The 18,027-nt window shown below is 36.1% G+C and overlaps 1 long non-coding RNA gene across 1 annotated transcript; it reads left to right on the top strand.

Annotated features, from left to right (window-relative positions):
- The first annotated feature begins 510 nt into the window (after positions 1-510).
- LOC121415901 lies at positions 511-6,401 on the top strand. The gene is made up of 4 exons (XR_005970069.1): positions 511-784; positions 3,216-3,591; positions 4,933-5,046; positions 6,297-6,401. It is a non-coding gene; the product is annotated as an uncharacterized LOC121415901 (long non-coding RNA).
- Positions 6,402-18,027: the final 11,626 nt, after the last annotated feature.

Here is an 18,027-nt window from a genome sequence, read left to right as displayed (position 1 = left end):
TATGGATACTCCAACCTCCGAAACCGTCAGTGAGCTGATTCATACCTATATGAGTAGCAGCCCCTCTTCTCAGCCACAAAACATTTACCAGAACAAAGTAACGTCCTTTAACGGAGCATTTATGAGTCATTTCCCATCCAATCCTGAAGATAGAGAATGTCTCTCAATGGATTCTAAAGCCTATGAGGCCGTCAGTGACTGCGAGATTGTTCATACTTATATGAGTAATGGACCTTCTCCACTCGACTATCCGCAGTCGGAGTACACTGACCATAGCAAGATAATCACACTCAACGAAGCAATTCCATCCAGTTCTTCCCCACCCTATCCTGAAGAAAGAGAATGTCTGTCCATGGACACTCCAACCTTTGAGACCATCAGTGACTACGATATCGTAACTACATACATATGAGTAAGGAACCCTTTTCACTCGACTATTCTGTGCCAGAAGGCATTGGTCACAATAAGTGAAGCTCACATAATGGAGCAACGTCATCGAACACTTCCACATCTGGGGCCCGTTTCATAAAACTTTTGACTTGCAACTGTAACATCTCCCATATCTATGGCAAATCTTGTTATTGCAATGGCAACTTGTCATAGTTGCAAATATCCGTTTCATAAAAGCAATGACAAATTGTTATCGTAAATAAAAATAATTAAATGAAAAATAGTTCGTGAACGAGCCTGATATGCAGCTAACAGCCGGTTTTTTTCTTCACACACGTCGTCTGCGATAAAATTTTGATGGTGACAGAATTTACGGAAAATTTGAATCGGAGATGTAAGTACTTTCTAATTATCGTGTTTATTCAATTATTACATCATTTGATAAAGTAATGAATAAATCACTTCCGAAAGAATGACATTGATAATACATATCATATTTCCACCGTTTTCTACGAGGTAAACATGCATTTTGCCCGGGGATATCGTGGAGGCATCATCGAGATGCCGAGTGATCGCTATCCCGGAGCTTCCGCGTAGTAGTGTTGGTGTGTGTGGGGTGGAGCTCGAATGAGCGGCGTTGCGACTGTACTGTCTTGACTCTGAGAGTTGCATCTGTCTTTCTTTCTGACTTTAGTCTTTAATTACCTAATTCAGTGCGATATGTGAAAAGCTGTGTGAGAGTGAGCCTTTATTTTTTGTGGCTTGGGTTGTTGTGGGCGACAAAAATACAGTCAAGTCTCGAGAATCATGAATGGGTTTCGATTGGTGTTCACGCTCAAGTTTGGCCTCGGCTTGGGCATGTTTTTTTTTTTTTTTTTTTTTTTTTTTGGGGGGGGGGGTAACTAACACAAACATTTACTCTGTAACTGTGAGGGATTGTTTTTCTTATAGTTTTCAGGAGGGGGGGGGGGGGCTTGCGAGTATAAAAAAGTTTGGTGGCCAGACAGTGATCAAAAAAGGCAAAATTATTTTTTTTTGAAAGCTAGCTTGGGGGTTTAAAAGGTGCAGCACGTCTCGGGCAACCATAAAATCACTGGCTTGCCCTAATACGAGGACTTTCGGGGGACAAAAGTCAGTGAAAAAAAGGGTATGAATTTTTTTTTGTTGAGAGGCCTGAAGGGTATTCCGACGGCCTAGCCGGGGTAATCACATGTCCTAACTTGTAGAACTTGACTCGGGCAACAAGAAAAGCCCTAACTTGACCTGGCGCATGCACATTAAAGGGGGCTCAAATTAACAAAATTAAAGGGAATAAAGGGCTATATAGAGCATTTTTTTTAATTTAAAATAAGTATTTTTTTCAAGGGGCCCCAAGGGATACCCCAACGGCCTAGCCAGGGTAACCACCTATCTTAACTTGTAGAACTCGACTGGGGCAACAAGATAAACACTAGCTTGACCCGGCGCATGCACATTTAGGAGGCTCAAATAAAATTTAAAGGGAATAAAGGGCTATTTAGAGCACTTTTTAATTAAAAAAAGTATTTTTTTCAAGGGGCCCCAAGGGATATCCCAACGGCCTAGCCAGGGTAACCACCTATCTTAACTTGTAGAACTCGACTGGGGCAACAAGATAAGCACTAGCTTGACCCGGCTCATGCACATTTAGGGGGCTCAAATAACAAAATTTAAAGGGAATAAAGGGCTATTTAGAGCACTTTTTAATTAAAAAAAGTATTATTTTTCAAGGGGCCCCAAGGGATACCCAACCGCCTAGCCAGGGTAACCACCTATCTTAACTTGTAGAACTCGACTGGGGCAACAAGATAAGCACTAGCTTGACCCGGCGCATGCACATTTAGGAGGCTCAATCAAATTTAAAGGGAATAAAGGGCTATTAAGAGCACTGTTTAATTTAAAAAAAGTATTTTTTCAAGGGGCCCCCAGGGATATCCCGACGGTCTAGCCAGGGTAACCACCTATCCGAACTTGTAGAATTCGACTGGGGCAACAAGATAAGCACTAGCTCGATCCAGCGGATGCACATTTAGCGGGCTCAAATTAACAAAAATGAAGGGAATAAAGGGCTATTTAGAGCATTATTTGCATGTTTTTTGTTGAATTCAATTGACCATTGACCCCCCCTCAAGAAAAAAATAAATGAATAAATGAAATAAAAATATTGAAAATAGAATAAATAAAAAAAAAAAACAGGCAAAATATATTACCGTATATATAATCTATAGAGGGGGGGGGGAATCTAGATCTAATAATGTGTGCATTAGAAATTGCACATTACGTTGATGATGGACACAATTTATGTGCTGGAAATGACCGCATTTGTCAAGCCTCATAGCTGAAATATCAAGACAGAGCGACCGAGGCCGAGACATCAGGCTTCGAGGATGCAAATTCTGGTCCCGAGGCCAGCCTCGGTATACAACACTGATAACTATAGCATCAGCATGCACTCTATACCCTAGAAGATTGATAACAAAGACATGTGTTTCAACAAGAAATAATTGGTCAACATATATCTAAATGGGGTATTATACAGTATGATTGATCAACCAATGATACCAGTTCTTGTATTCTGACATTTAAATCCATGTTCCTCTGACCAATGTTGTCAAATAAGAACCTTGCTTTGAGCATAACATCCTCAAGGTGGTCTGAAATTCTATTAGAGGAAGGTGCAAGTACTCTTCTGTTTAAGTTTATTTTATGCTTTGACTGCTATATCTACAAGTTTTATTATCAATATGCTAGTGTTCTGAAGTTGATGTGTTAATAATCAAATGTTTATTCTACTTAAAACATAATAGATGGAGACCAGCAGCGTGGCAGCAGGAGCTAATGTTGGTTGTAATAAGGCATATACCACCATCAACAATGCTGCAATTGCAGTCACCACCACTACTGCTGCCACCACCATCAGTGCTGCTAATGCCACCACCACCAGTCTGCTTCTGCCACTGCCATCACCATTGCCACCGCCACTACCAAGACCACTCCTGACACAAAGCCCCCAAGTCCTCAACTGACCAGATATTGCAGCTGGAGAAGGATAGACCAGGAACTTCAAAGCCAGGGCTTGCCGGTCTCCTACAATAAGAAAATTGCCAAGGGCCCATCTAAAGAACTTCTAGCAGAATATTTGGCCACAGTTGTAGAAATGCAGAGACTAACAAACTACCACAGGTAATAGGCTTTGAAATATGGGTTGCAGAATGAATATCAGTAAAACCCATCATGATTTGCAATCTGATTTAACCCTATAAAGGTGGTGGGGGCCCAAAAATTTTTACGATTAATCAACAACGTGAAAGATGGTGCCGCGTGATTATATGCCTTTTTTTAAAGATTCAGGAGTTTTCAGACAAAATTTTTGACACATGGGTACCCGGTCCTGAAATTACGCAACGTTGTGTAAGCACATGTCAGAATTGCTTTAAAATGCGATTTCCTGAACAAATCCAATGGAAATTTGGTTTCTAGCCAAAATTCATAATTGCATCATACCGGTTAATAATTATTTTTACTGATTAAAATCAATTAATTTCATGGTGATTATTATGATAAGAAAATTTTGTCAACAATATAAAAAAAAGTAAAAAAAAAAAAAAAAAGAAATACTTCAGAAAGGAAAAAAAAAAAAATCGATTTTTATGTTTCTAAACAAAAAAAACTTCAAGGGGTTTGTTTATAAATTTCCAGCCAAATTCTAATTTCATGGATGATTTCGTAAATTATATTAATTGAAAATAATTTTAAATAATTTTAGAATTATCAAATATACAATTTTTTCATCTGTGGCTGGCATTTTGCATTCCTTCACAATTGCGCAATTAACTGTCAATCTTGAGGGCCCCCACCCCCCTTCCACCCATCTTTCCTGCCTCCAAAATACCCTGGCAGTCTTATTAGGGTTAGATAAGCAAACAAAATTCTTACAATGGAGTGGCGTTATGAGCCAAATATTTTGAGAGGGCTAAATATGGCGGATGGAACAAAAGTTCTCCAAAGATGCGAGAGGGCGAAGGGAGTGAGCAAAATTTTTGAACTTTTTGATACAGAAATAAAATATTTGGAAAGATTTTGACGTAATAATGTTCAGTAAATACTTCTCTATTTCACCCTTTCCTGTTCTCTTTCTTTCTTTTCTTTTTTTTTCTTGGCCCCCCATCTATATGCCAGTGATGGATTTAATACTTTTTGCATGTACAATGACAATGCTCGCTCTCTCTCTCCATCACCAATCCTCACTATGTGTATATGTGTGTGCAAGATAAATTATGGGAATAATTGCATGAAGTGACGTTTCTCAACCAGAGATTCCCTATATATTATTTACTGTTGCAGTTTTGTTCATCATATTAAACCATCTTGACCCCTTTACCCCCCCCCCCCCCTGACAAAAACCTAGTAGTCACATGAAGTTTCCTTTTATTTTCTTTGATATACATGCAATGTATCCATGTGAGAAAATAAATTATAGTGCCAAACATTGTTTGAAAATTTCAGTTTAATTTATTCCTTCAGGTGAGGCTTTGTCCATAGTTCCAGAAAGACAAGATGGTATCAGAAAGCCATGCCAAAATCAATGACTGAAGGGTTTGGAGAGCCAGATAAAGAGCCTAGAAATGTGATTTAACAGTAAGTTAAACTTATTTATAATTCTGATTCATTTTGGCATAGGAAGTAAGTCACATGATAACAATTTGAATGATTTTTGTCTTCTTGATTTGCTCTTCGTCAAGAATCCAAATTTTAGAATTAAACTCTAAATTTGAGGTGTTGATGAATTTTTTTTGAGCTGCAAAAGTAACAAACCAATATCAATCATTGGTAGATAATGTGACTTGCTTTCTCTTGCCAAATTGGTACATGTACACAACCTGCATGTACATGAATATTCTGCATTTCTATAATGATTGACCCACACCACTACCACCTAAGATGTAACAGGTCAAATTACTGTCAAACTCACTTCATCATGTTTTTAATTACCGGTATTAATTTTTCAGTAAAGGAGTAAAAGGACTCAGAAAGATTACCCAAAGAAGCTCACAATTTGGTAGACCCTTTACATTCATTTGAAGAATTGAGTTCATACAAAATCAACTGCATGTAATGAGTACAAAATCCTGTTAATACACCTTACTAGGTGAGGCTATTCTGGTAGGTCATCCTGGGGGTGCCTGAGGATCTTGTCCATTTGGATAAATCTTGCAAAGTATCAAAAGGTGTCTATTAAGGCCCGGGGGGGGGGGGGGCCCACTTCCATTCACGAGTGGATACCATGCGCGACCATGGGGTCTCGAAAAGCACCCTAAACAGGTAATTTCCACATTCTGAAAATGCATGCACCCCTTAACAAGTATTGGCATGTGAAACCCTACCCTTAACAATAATTGGAAACAAAACGATACTCTTGGCAAATATTCACTGAAATGAACCCCTAAACAAGTAAAGGAATGTTATATTGTTACGGGTCCTTTGGTCGTCAGCTTTACCATAATTGGTTTAGTACGACCCACCTTCTACACCTCGCGCAAATCGGACCCTAAATACGTAGTGTTGGGGCAAAAAGGACATCAGTTATAAAACATTTTAATTTTGCGTTATCATCCCCGCAAATTCGACCCTAAACACGTAATTTTTCTCGCTAAATAGATACCTTTTTTCATTATTTTGGTGTTTTTGACACCCTTATCACGTTACGTACGTAACGTGCCCTATCGTGAAAAAGACATCCTTTTTACGTGTTTTTTTGGTCGCGCATTTTATCCACTCGTCAATGTAAGTGCCCCCCCCCCCCGGAGTTAAGGGTTAACAATGAAAGTGAAATTAGAAATAACTTTAGTATCTTGCTTATATGCATTATAAATTAATTACTATTTCAGGTACTTCAATCACATGATCAGTAGCAGGAGCAAAAACAGCAGCAAACACACGGGAGATGTAACGACTACATTGACCAACAACTACAGCAGCTTCCCACAATTTCTGCAGGAGATGCAAAAACCACACTGGCAATCTCAACAACATCAAGATGTCCAACAACCCCTCCGGGAGCGTTAACAGCAACCACATCTTCTACTCGAGTTTCAACAAACACATCAGCAAAAACAGCACTTATGAAATGAATCTAATTGAAACTCAAAAGCCAATCTTTTACAAAATGAGACATCATTTATTCATTCTTTTACAGTATAAAGAAAAGGTTTTTTTGAAAGTGTAAATTTGCAGGAACACAATGGATGTTCCTATATGTATCTATTTATTGAAATAAATGTGACTTTAATAGGAATGAATGATGATTCAATAAATATCTACTTTTTATTTGTCAATTAGTAAAAATACCTGTATTTTCTATTTAGAATGACAAAAGCAATTTATCAAATCAAAATCATCAAAAAATTTAGCAATATGGCTGTTAGGCCCTCAAAATTGTTGATATTTTGATAAAAAAGCTGTTTCTGCTGCAATATTTGACGCAACTCAAATAGCTGCGTCAAATATTTCCGCAGAAATTGTCATTTGCCGCTGAAAGTATCTGCGGCAAATATTTGACGCAGCTCAAGTAGCTGCGTCAAATATTGCCGCAGAAATTGTCATTTGCCGCTGAAAGTATCTGCGGCAAAGTTTTATGAAACGGAAACTTGCCGCTGTTTTGAGATTTGCCGCAGAAACACAGATTTGCCGCTGAAAATGGGAGTTGCCGCTGCGGCAAATGTTTTATGAAACGGGCCCCTGGAGTTCAAAAATAGAGACAGACGGTTCATGGTTACTCCCATGTACGAGGCTTCCGATGATCAATGCATAGGCCTAATGAACATCCATTCTTTTAAAAACCTAACCGGCAAGGGGGGGGGGTTCAATGATGACTACGACTGCAATCAAATTTTCTAATAAATAAAGATTATTACCCAAGGAACTTTGGTCATCCTGCTTATGCTGGTATAGTCTAGATCAGCCATTCTCAATTACTTTTTTTGAAGCGCCACATTTCTTGTTGAGAATCTCTAATGCTCCACTATCCATTACGCAAACCAGCAATGTATCAATGGAGGGGTCCAGAGGCCCTGGTGGGGGTCGAGGGGGCAGAGTCCCCAGAAGTTTTGGAATATGAGGCCTTTTAAATTGCCCAGAGGGGCTCTAACAAACTACAAAATATTGATATTAAAAGAAAAATGACCAGTGACTTTTTCACAACATACCAATGATACTACTAGTTCAGACTGTTCTGCATCAGATCAATTGGCTGAAGCAAGTGGCGTAATGAGTATAAAAAAATGAGGGGCTAAATATGGCATCTGAAGCAAAAATATTGAACTTTTCAATACAAAAATCTATATTTTGACATAATTAAGAAAATAACACAATGTTCCACTCTTTCCCTTTCCTTTTCTCCTTTTTTCTTGGCCGTGAAACACTTGGGGGCATTAATCCCCACCCCCATCTCTACGACAGTGGCTGAAGTTACGTTCCCCGATTTTGCAAGGGCTGAAAATTAGGCCTTGCACTGCACTAACGCCCCAAACAGCCCCCTCTCTACAACTCACGTGTGGTATCATTCATTCAGTTCGTGTTAATAAAGGTCAAGTCCACCTCATAAAAAATGTTGATTTGAATCAATAGAGAAAAATCAGACAAGCACAATGCTGAAAATTTCATCAAAATCGGATGTAAAATAAGAAAGTTATGACATTTCAAAGTTTCACTTATTTTCAACAAAATAGTTATATGAACGAGCCAGTTACATCCAAATGAGAGAGTCGATGATGTCACTCACCCACTATTTCTTTTGTTTTTTTATTGTTTGAAATATGAAATATTTTGATTTTCTCGTCATTGTCATGTGAAATGAAGTTTCATTCCTCCCTGAACACGTGGAATTCCATTATTTTAACATTTTGTGCTTCAGGCAAGGAGGTCCTAATCATCAAATTCATAAAAATTGAAATATTGTATAATTCAAACAATAAAAAACAAAAGAAATAGTGAGTGAGTGATGTCATCAACTCTCTCATTTGGATGTAACTGGCTCGTTCATATAACTATTTTGTTGAAAATAAGCAAAACTTTAAAATGCCATAACTTTGTTATTATACATCCGATTTTGATGAAATTTTCAGCATTATGCTTGTTGAATTTTGCTCTTTTTATTCAAATCAAGTTTTTGTTGGGGTGGACTTGTCTTAAGCAAGAGTGCATGCAGGCAATCACGGCAGGCAATGCATCTGAGCATACATGTATTTCACTTTTACAACTTTGGATTTTAATCAGCTCCGGAAACAAAGTTTCTGCTTGTTATGTCCCAAATTCATAATATTTTATGATCAGGATGTTCTTTGAATATCATATTATTTGATGTTTAACTCTTAACCAAAACGTATACTCTGGAAATGCAAAATTTTTCGCCGTTGAAATAGAAATCCTACAAACGGGGTTTTCAAATCACTTGTGTGGCACATAAACTTTGTACAGCATAGAATGAATAAAAAGGAGAACACCGTAGATCCTCCATAATAAGGGTTATCGAGTGCTAAATTTGACAAAATTTGAGGAAATCAATTAGCAATTAAGGGTCAGATAAAGAGTTTTGTTTTCTCTTTGTACTAAAATGATCACCAAATCCTTATTTCCAGGTTACTGGTAGATACATCTTTTTTCTCCCCAATTTTTCCTTTTTTTTTTTACTTTTTTATATCGGCTCCCAAGCGCCACTCCGCAAGGCTCGGTGCGCCACAAGTGGCGCGCGCGCCACCATTTGAGAATCCCTGGTCTAGATTCTAGACGTCGCGTCGGTGTACTTGTTATTTCTCTCCATTTGCTTCATTCTCCATCCCCTGCGCGCCTTCCCCAGTGATCGCGCTATCCCCTCTTTCACGCCCCTCACCAAGGATGATGGCAGGAAATCGTGGGGCTGATTTCATTTCGGGCGTAGAGGTCGAAGATTGTGTTATTGATCAACAACGTTAACTGAAAAGTAGAACAGTCCTGGCAAAGGACTAGTCAACTCCCTGCAAAATGTCCGAATCATTCTCCCCATTTATATAATGTTGTCAATTTGATATGTGCGCACATGTGGGTGCGTATCTAAGGGAAACCCCATAACTGCAGCAATTGTCGCTGAATTAAAGCAGAATCTAAAAGCATTTACCATTTGCAAGGATTATATAGGATAAGCCTCAAGCAATGTTCTACCCACACACTCCGTAACTCCGTAACAATATAATAAACTAAAAAAAAAAAAAAACAGACTTTGCAAAAATAGCAGCCTTTATCTTGCATACTTGATTTTAATTCATTGGTAGAGCATATTCGCAATTTTCAAAATTTTAACTTATTTCAATCTGAAAAAATCCTGAAATATCGATTAACCCCCTTTTTAACCGAATATTTGTTATTTTACTTTTATGTTTTTGATTTCTGTTTCAGATTTTGTTTCTGTTTTGTTTCACCACCCCCTTTGATTTTGTATATAGATTTGGTTTTACTTGGTTTACTTTGTAATGATCTTTTATTGGTGTCAGTTGTGCTGGTAGGATAAAACAACCATTACGGATTACTTCATTTATATTACTCGTGGAATGTTATTATAATTATTTCATCATAATAATATCTTTCTCTCTATCAGTCACTTTTCGTACTATTCTGTCTTTACTGTTTCTATACATTTATCCATTTCCCTTCTTTTTCATTTTCTATATTTCTTTCTTTCTCTCTTTCTCTACTTCTCTCTAATTCTACTTACCTATCCTATGTGTTTTCTCTATCCTGCACCCTTTCGCTCTCTCTCCAGCTTTCTAAATATCTAACTCCATGGCCCCACGCCACTAAAAATGCATTAAAATAAACAGAGATATCAAAACGAAACAAACACAGATTTTAAAATGGAAAATCAAAATCTTGGACACTCGTCTTACAACATGAGATTAAATTCGATTCGGGGTTTTAGTGCAAAAAAATTATTTATTGAAATTGCCAAACATACATGTACACGAAGATCCAATATCACGTGATAGGCCATGACTGACGTGCTACACAAACCCTCATACACACAAAAGTTTCTCGTTTATTCTACTTGGTGATCATGACCAGTGTCAAATGTAATTTGTAATTTCCACTCAATCGTGCACAGATAAAAAGATGTCTATAAGTTGTGAAGCTCGTAGAAACGGAAGGTTTGCACTACAGTGCGTATCAAAAATAAGTTTACACTTTGAAAAAGCCCTGGGAATTAAAATATATACAACATGTGGGTAATTTTTTCACATATAATATTGGGTTTGGGTCTCATCTATCCAATGAAATTAAAAGTTTTGACAGAATGTTACACTTGAGTGAGCTCTGTCCATTTTTGTAAAGCTCGCAGAAATCTGTTTGCGCAGAAATGTTCGTTTTTACGCTGTGTCAAGGGGAAAGGGCGATATCAAACTTACTCTGCGAAATATTTCTCATACATTTTCCTGCACTTTCAGTCAATTTAGATAAAACGGATACATTCAAGCATTTTGTAGCAATTTTGCCACCCAAATTGAAATTTCAGCACTTAGTAAGCACAACCTTTACCCTTTTGTGCCAGCTGGATCTGAGGACATAACTGAATCTGAACAAAAGTTTATATCAGACATCTTCAGCATCTTTTCACTAAGTTTTTATCATTTAAAGTTTAAAGTTTACATTTCATTTTTCATTTTATACTTGTTTCTCCACACTTTTTCAAAGCTTGGCAATGATTAACAAAATGAAAATCAAACCTTAGCCATTACATGTAAATCACAGGTCAGTGTAAAGCAAATATCGTCACGACGGCGTTTGTGTGTGGGGGAGAGGGGTGGGGCGCAATGCACTCTTCGAAGTGTTTTGGGCAAGGAAACAAGTTTAAAAGGGTAAAATATATCTTCAAATAAATTCTACTAGCTAAATTCTACATGTTTTTCATGATTAAGGTCAATTTTTGTTTGCTTAACTATTTCAAGGTTCTGCGCAAATCATTTTTCACTATCTTTTCAAAAGTAAGTGGTGCTCACTCAAGCGGAAATATTTCTCGACAGTTTTATCGTCATTTACTTAAATGGATCTGCACCAATTTTAAATGTGGAAAAGTCTTCAGAATATTACAAATGTATAATTTTACAGGGTTTTTTTCTAAGTGTAAACTTTTTTTTGATACGCACTGTATATTGTGACTATAATCATTGTCATTAGTATTGTTATTATTATTTGACAGAAAGCACTTATCCATTAGCATCCAAAGTGATTCAAAGAAAAACTGAAAGGAAAATTGATAATTTAATCTAGCTTGATTAATCTGTAACTATAATGAGATTATACTTAAGATCAAATAGCCCTTGGCATCGGACAATAGAAAATTCTATAGCAAAATGTAATTCTCAGTAAGCTCCTTTAGCCTCTCTTAAGACTTTCATCCGTCCTGAAATGTCTTCACCCTCTTTCAAAATTAATTTTAAAATGATTTATTGCATTGAACTTAAGAGTTTATTATTTCGTCGACAAAGAGGGAAAGAAGCCCGCCCACAGATCGTGTAATTTCTTTGTTACCCAATGATGGATTGGCTTTTAAAAAGGCAATCGAAAGGGAGAATGTCCTCAGAACTTTATTTTGCAGTGGATTACTGATTGGTATACAATCATGTATACACAGTATATATATATATATATATATATGTATATATATATATATATATATATATATATATATATATATATATATATATATATATATATATTAAATAAAAAAGCTGCTTAAAATTTTAGACGACGCTGTTTACTCCATGAACCTTGCAGAGTGTAGTTGTTTAAAGGAATGGTCCTGGCTGGAGATATTTATATCTCAATAAATAGAGTAAAATTCATAAAGCAAAATGCTGAAAAATTCATCAAAATTGGAAAACAAATAACGAAGTTATCGAATTTTTGACATGTTGCATTATTCCGGTGAAACGGTTCTAGGCATGTCTTTGTAAATATTCATTAGGTGGGCTGATGATGTCAACCCCCACTTGTTTTCTTGTATTTTATTATATGAAATTAGATTCATTTAACATTTCTTTCTACCAAGAATTGAAACAATTGGATTGACAACTAATTAGGTGCATTAGTTATTTAATGCCGCAACTTGTTTCATCATAATTGAGACACATCATTAACACACGTATGAAAAAAAAAATTTATGATTTCATGAAATAATTTAAGAAAAAGGAGAGTAGGGATGTGACATCATCAGCCAACCTAATGAATATTCATGACGATGTGCACATGACTGTTTTCACAAAATATTGAAAACCTTGAAAATTCAATAACTTCGTTATTTGTTATCCGAGTTTGATTAAATTTTCATCATTTTGCTTTGTAAATTTTACCCTATTTATTTAATATAAAAACTTTCAGCCTAGACTATCCCTTTAACAGTTAAAAAATGAAATGAAATATCAAAAATGAAAAAATTTTACGATTCGTAGCACTTATACTGTAAAGTTCATATAGTATACATACAACGTTGTATAAAGGAAATGTGAACAGCGTTTTTACTGTTCATATACAGATAAGTGGAATTACAAGGGATACTTATGATGTCTTCGCGGTCAAATGTAATGGTCAAATCATAACAGAATCCGCTAATTTACGACGGACAATTCACTTTGATACGCTGATAATATGCTAATTAATGAATCAATGAATTCACGATTCCTGTATTGACATTCACAATGTATCCATGAATCCACAGGTATATTTGTTTACTTTTTGTTATTCATTTATTTTCGGTCATGAAATTCTTAGTCTAAAACAGTGACCTATATCAAAAGGCAGAAACACCCCTTTTTGGGGTTTAGACCCCGAGATATTGTATTTAGATTTGAAGAAATCAAATATATCATTCAAATATTCTCATTAGACACATATTATAATACATATAGGGTGAGAGGGTAGGGATGAAGAGTGATAAATATCGATTGAGAGAGAGAGAGAGGGAGAGAGAGAGAGGTAGGGAGAGAGAGAGAGAAGAGGAGAGAGAGACATGTCAGTCAATATGTTAAATACTAGACAAGATAGGTGTTCGTTAGTTCATTAATGTCATACTTAAAGGCGTATTGCTTTTCAATCCAAGAATTTACGATATTACGGTAAGACGATAATATCGGCAGCGCAAAAACTCATCGTAGCCCTTTGATGTAATGAAAGCTGTACATAAAACGATCGCCCAGGACGGATGATGATGTGTTTGAGTGCACACGTCCCTACAATATATTCAAGTATAAATATCATATATAAATACAAACACACACATACATTCATTCAATTTATATATTCTACTCATTAAAGTTTTCGTTTTCCTGTTATTTTACGAAAATACCATTTCAACTTCTTAGAAGGAAAAACATTATTGACCAAATCGTTTAAAACTGACCATCATAGAAAAAGATCGACTTGAACGCTCGCTCGTAAATTTTAATCGTGCACTGTTTTTATTTAAATGTAGCCCCCCCCCCTCCATCTTTTGATCCCGTTATCATGGTTATGTTATAAAAAAAATACTGTGAAGGAATGCCGTGATGAGTTATAATGCCGCTAAATATTCCTGTTTTAGCAGGAATTACACACAAAATATTGACATGATAACTCTTTGTTTATCAGGTTTGTGCTTCATGATAAGAAATATCATCCTATTTGTGCATGATAAGTGTGAGACACTGAACTATAGGTAACTACACAAAAGAAGTATTATCTAGTCCTTAAGATGCGTTTTAAATACCAGTGCTGAAAGTGTGAAACGTGTCAAATATTTAGGTCTAAATCGCTTAAAAAATCCAACTCGCACTTTTGTACCGAATATGGTTAAGATGTAACTGTCGGGTCACCCTGGGCTGTTCCAACTCTTCATGTACCGACAGTGATTAGAATGTTTAGGCTGTAGGTCTAAATTGCCAAAAATTTCAGCTCGCGCTTCGCGCTCGCATCCTTCATTTACTAAGATCCATACTATCATCACAATTTTCTTCAGTGTTTGACAGCGCTTAAGAATGCTCCCTTTCAGTTCTGTATCCCCCCCCCAAAAAAAAAAACAAATTGCGCTCGCTTTAAGTAGTTATTAAGATCCAGAACTTGTTGTTTATTGCAAAACGTTTTACATAGTCAAGTTATGATCAAGTTAGAATATCAAAATTTTGTTGGGCATGATACTCTTCTTTTCTATTATTACAAGAAGTGCAAAGAATATCCCATTTTTAAGTCTATACCTTAAAAAAATCAGCTTGTGCTTCGCGCTCACAATAGTTATTCATGGAAAAACATATATCTTGATATTTATGAAAAAAGGTGCTTAGAATATCCAGTTGTCAGGTCAGAATATTATTTTTTTTGTTGGCGGTTCGCGCTTGCATTGTTTCATTAGACCCCCAGTATGTAATATCCAGTTTTCATGTAGGAAAAAAAATCGGCTCACGCTCTGCTCTCGCAAAAAAAATTTTTTTAGTGATATACTAAATTAAAAATTGTTTTGGTAAGAAATAGCGTAAGTAAATAAAACATAGCAAATTTGTTATAATTAAATATGTTATAATTTATCATGTTCAAGGTTATATTGCTTGGAATGTCCTCTTTTAGGGCTAAATCTATTTCCAAAAATCGGCTCGTGTTCCGCGCTCTTAATATATGTTCTTCAGTAAAAACGTGCTGAAACTTGTCAAGTTTTCAAGATGGAATAGTTTTCAGCTCGTTCTTGCATCAATTGTTTATTTTGATTCATATCCTGTTCATGATGAAAAAAAAACTTAATATGTCCGTTTCCCCGTAGAGTATCGAAATATTGCGCTCGCATAAATTGTTTAATATACATACCCATTTTGTGCATGGTTACATTAGGGGCTTGTCCTATCTATGATTGCAAAAGTGGTTAACCAGTCCAGTTTTTTAATCAGAATCTTTATTTAAAAAAAATTAGATCGCGCTTCGCGCTTGCATAAATTGGTTAATTAGATACCCATTTTACTTTTGATTTAAAAAAGCGGTTAACCTGTCTAGTTTTCAATCAGAACCTCAAAAGTTTTCATCTCGCGCTCGCATTATTTGATTGGTGTCTTGGATGAGACATATATTCTATTAATGAATCACCACAAACAGCCATTAGCAGGTCCCTTTTCAGTCGATCGCTGGAAATGTAAATGGAAATATTTTCCCGCCCCTCTCCTATTGATGACAGCTGGAACCCCCCCCCCCTGGTATGGCAAAGGAAAATGTGACCGTTGAAAACAGTGGCGTCAAATTTTTCACGACCAAGGGAATAAAAAGAAAAGGAAAGAAAAGAGAAGAGGGAAGGGAAGGGTGGAATATATCTTTTTCTGAACATTATGTCAAATTCTTTAGCAAAACTAGATTTTTGTAAAAAAAGGATTTTTTTTCTCGCTCGCAACTTTTTATTAATTTTAATACGTGAAAGCACCATATGTAGCCTTCTCAAAATTTTGTTCTTGTTACGCAACTGGATAAAAATATGGAACACTTTTAAAACTCATAGTCGTTGGTCGTCGGTAATCGGTACTTATATCTGTCGGTAATCAAGGGCCCCAACACCCCTCTACTGAAAAAAAGGCCTATCAACACCCCTGGGTAAATTTATCAGAGGTAAAAATGTCAGCAGGAAAAAAGGGGCTTCTGAATATCAACATGAATTTGCATCCGATAAACTGCATATATAGTTGCATTTATGTGAGGTATTTACGTTGCAAAGAGAAAGGAATACGTAGCCTAATTAAGTCTACAAACAGGAATGAAAAATAATAAAAGGCAGTTTTAAGTGTTCTGCTCGAAAATCCTAAATTTTGATTATCTAAATATTGTTCCACAATTTTTCCTGATCTTGAGTTTATGTATTGCAGGGTCCTCGGAACAACTCCCATTTTTGCTTTGACAGTTCTTAGCCCCCACTTTCGATTTTGCCCCCCCCACACCACCACCACCATCATTAAAAAAACTATTCCATGGCCCCTGTAATGGACATCACTAATTTTTTCATTCTAGAAGAAATTATGATGGTTAACTAAGAATTGAACTAAATGGGGAGCGACCTGTGTGTGGTCTCTCATTGACTGTGTATTATAAATATATTGTCTTACTTAAATATACGTTTGCAGATACCTACTAATACTACAGAGACTAAATTGACCTATAATTGTATTTGTATAGATAAACTAAAATGTTTTGAGAGGTAAAGTAATTGTTTTGCTACTTGGTAATATAATTATTGCGGTATGAAATGTATTGAGTAGTTAACTAGCATGTTATCATTCTAGTGTGTCTATATTACTAGACTACACTAGCATTTATGGGTCAGGAAACTGTCCAGGGCGCGCGTTTCCGTTTTACACCCTGGCGAAGGCATTTTCCGGAAAAGTAGCCAAAAAGCGACTAGTGAAGAGTCTACACACGTCGCTGGTTGCATGCAGCGTGCGACACAGGTTACTGATCAGAGCACAGAGTTCCTCGGCACTTCTTTACTGGCACTTCATGTACAGAGAGAGCGGCAGTCAGGAGTGAAATCCGAACATGCTTTTGCAGTCGCGTTGTTTATGATAGTTTTTTTTTCTAAAAATAAATTAACTAAATGAATAGAATGACAGACAAAATCAAAATAAACAGATACTTATAATGGAAAGACAATAGATATAGAAGACTGATAAATAGATAGAGACAAGATAGACAGATAGATAGATAGATAGAAATAGAGAGAGAGAGAGGTGGATAGATAGATAGAGGGAGAGAGAAAGAGGGAGAGATGGATGGATAGATAGATAAATAGAGAGAGGGGGGAGAGACAGAGAGGTCGATATATAGAGGGAGAGGGGGAGAGAGAAAGAGAGAGAGAAGGATAGATAGATAGATAGATAGAGAGAAAGAGAGAGAGAGAGATGTTCGGTAGATAGAAATATGGACGGAAAAAGAGAAAGAGAGAAAAAAGACAGGCATATGCTAGAGAAGGAGAGAGATAGAGAATTTGAGAGACAGATAGATAGAAAGATAAAGAATGAGAGAGACAGAGAAGATAGACAAATTAACAGATAGATAGATACATAGATAGATAGATATATAGATAGAGAGAAATAGAGAAAGACAGACAGATGGATAGATAGATAGGTAGATGAGAGATAGATAGATGTTAGATAGATAAAGAGAGAGAGACAAAGAATATTAACAAATTAACAGATAGATAAGTTAAAAAAATAGATAGATAAATAGAGAGAATAAGAGAAAGACAGACAGATCATGATAGATAGATAGAGATATTAAATAGATAATTAAAGAATGAGAGAGACAGAGGAGATTATTAACAAATTAACAGATAGATAGATACTCTAGTTAAAAAATAGATAAATAGATAGAGAGAAATAGAGAAAGACAGACAGGTGGATAGATAGATGGATAGAGAGATAGAGAATTTGAGATAGATAGATGTTAGATAAAGAATGAGAGAGACAGAGAAGATAGATAGATACTGCAGTTACATAGATAGATAGATAGAGATAGAATTTGAGAGATAGATATATAGACAGATAGAGAGAAAGACAGACATCAGCAAATCGGCAAGGCAAATGATCAAGGCAAACATTC

Source organism: Lytechinus variegatus, chromosome 5 (genome assembly GCF_018143015.1).
Source record: "Lytechinus variegatus isolate NC3 chromosome 5, Lvar_3.0, whole genome shotgun sequence".
Taxonomy (NCBI): domain Eukaryota; kingdom Metazoa; phylum Echinodermata; class Echinoidea; order Temnopleuroida; family Toxopneustidae; genus Lytechinus; species Lytechinus variegatus.
The sequence above is the reverse complement of the archived record's forward strand: the minus strand, read 5'-3'. Positions and strand labels throughout refer to the sequence as shown.